Here is a 2,500-nt window from a genome sequence, read left to right on the forward strand (position 1 = left end):
CCAGGCATATCCCATCTGGTCCCCATGGCAGAGAACCACCAGCCTCGGAGGGGTGTCCGGGCGTACCCTTCTCCCTAGTAATCCGGAGGAAAATTACCCCCTTTTCTTGTAATCTGTGCACGCGAGGTGACAGAGGGGACCCAAGGCGCGAATGTACCCGACCTCCTGGAGCCCTCGCTGGGATCCGGGCGGCGAATGGCACCTCATCGGGACATCCAGGGAAGTTCGACCATCTGGTCGCCCCATAGGAAAGCGTTGCGGGCGACCAGATGCCAGAGGGGATCCGGGCGACCAGATGGCCGAGGGAATCTGGGCGATCAGATGGCTGGACACGGAAGTGAAGCCGCCTGGACTCTCCCGACCCTGTCCCCGTCCCCGTGCCCGTGCCCGGGACGCATGGAGCCCGTCCAGGGCACTTATCCATGCCTTCGGCCTGGAGCCCCCAGACACCCAGGGGAGGACCACCGTGAAAGCCATGGAGCCCGACCCGGGCACTCTGCCATACCGTCAGCCTGGATGGAGCCCCGGACGCCCGGGGGACGAATGCCCGGGACCCATGGAGCCCGTCCTGGGCACTTTTCCATGCCTTCGGCCTGGAGCGCCCCGACACCCTGGGGAGGACCACCCTGGAAACCATGGAGCCCGACCCGGGCACTCTGCCATGCCGTCGGCCTGGATGGAGCCCCGGACGCCTGGGGGACGAATGCCCGGGACGCATGGAGCCCGTCCTGGGTACTTTTCCATGCCGTCGGCCAGGAGCCCCCTGACACCCAGGGGAGGACCACCGTGAAAACCATGGAGCCCGACCCGGGCACTCTGCCATACCGTCAGCCTGGATGGAGCCCCGGGCGCCCGGGGGACGACTGCCCAAGAGCCATGGAGCCCATCCCGGGCACTCTGCCATGCCGTCCCGACAAATTCGTACGGACTCCTAACCTTACGACACGGATCGGAATCGGTCCCTCTCTGACCCAGCAGTTTCAGGCGCCCGGGGGACGAATGCCCGGGACGCATGGAGCCCGACCCGGGCACTCTGCCATGCCGCCGGCCTGGATGGAGCCCCGGACGCCCGGGGGACGAATGCCCTGGACGCATGGAGGCCGTCCCGGGCACTCTGCCATGCCGTCGGCCTGGATGGAGCCCCGGACGCCCGGGGGACGACTGCCCAAGAGCCATGGAGCCCATCCCGGGCACTCTGCCATGCCGTCCCGACAAATTCGTACGGACTCCTAACCTTCCGACACGGATCGGAATCGAGCCCTTTCTGACCCAGCAGATTTCAGGTTGAATTGCTATATACTTTACGTACGATTTTATGGGGGCCGATTCCGATCCGGTACGTAAAAGCACATCTGACCGACATGTCGGACAACCACGTACACCCAGGGGATAGGCCTGCCCGGGTCACATGGACCCCGTCCTGGGCACTCTGATCTGCCGCCGGCGCCGGGGATCGAACCGTGGTCACCATCTGGTGACCACGGTTCGATCCCCGGCACCGGTGGCAGATTAGCCCAGCACCAGGTGACTGTGGGAAATAGCTGGCGCCGCGGCTAGGGCGGCTGACTCCGGAATCTGGAGATTTTTTTATTTAAGGTTTTTGTAGAGCGCGTAGTAACCCTCGAGCATCCCAGAGATCAGGGTTCGATCCCCGGTACCGGCCGCAGATTAGCCCAGCACCACGTGACTCTGGGAAATAGCTGGCGCCACGGCTAGGGAGGCTGACTCCGGAATCTGGTGACCACGGTTCGATCCCCGGCACCGGTGGCAGATTAGCCCAGCACCAGGTGACTCTGGGAAATAGCTGGCGCCGCGGCTAGGGCGGCTGACTCCGGAATCTGGAGATTTTTTTATTTAAGGTTTTTGTAGAGCGCGTAGTAACCCTCGAGCATCCCAGAGATCAGGGTTCGATCCCCGGCACCGGCCGCAGATTAGCCCAGCACCACGTGACTCTGGGAAATAGCTGGCGCCGCGGCTAGGGAGGCTGACTCCGGAATCTGGAGATCACGGTTCGATCCCCGGCACCGGCGGCAGATTAGCCCAGCACCAGGTGACTCTGGGAAATAGCTGGCGCCGCGGCTAGGGCGGCTGACTCCGGAATCTGGAGATTTTTTTATTTAAGGTTTTTGTAGAGCGCGTAGTAACCCTCGAGCATCCCAGAGATCAGGGTTCGATCCCCGGCACCGGCCGCAGATTAGCCCAGCACCATGTGACTCTGGGCAATAGCTGGCGCCGCGGCTAGGGCGGCTGACTCCGGAATCTGGGGATCACGGTTCGATCCCAGGCACCGGCGGCAGATTAGCCCAGCACCATGTGACTCTGGGCAATAGCTTGCTTAATCTTCCCGACGGCCCCTAGCGCCTAGAGACCCTTACGGGTGATTGTGCGCCTTACAAATGTGGATTATTATTATTATTATTATTTGGGCCGATTCCGATCCGGTTCGTAAAAGCACATCTGCCCGAATCTGTCGGACAACCACGTACGCCCGGGAGAGGAC

The sequence above is a fragment of the Lissotriton helveticus genome, chromosome 11 (assembly GCF_964261635.1).
Source record: "Lissotriton helveticus chromosome 11, aLisHel1.1, whole genome shotgun sequence".
NCBI classification, from domain to species: Eukaryota; Metazoa; Chordata; class Amphibia; order Caudata; family Salamandridae; genus Lissotriton; species Lissotriton helveticus.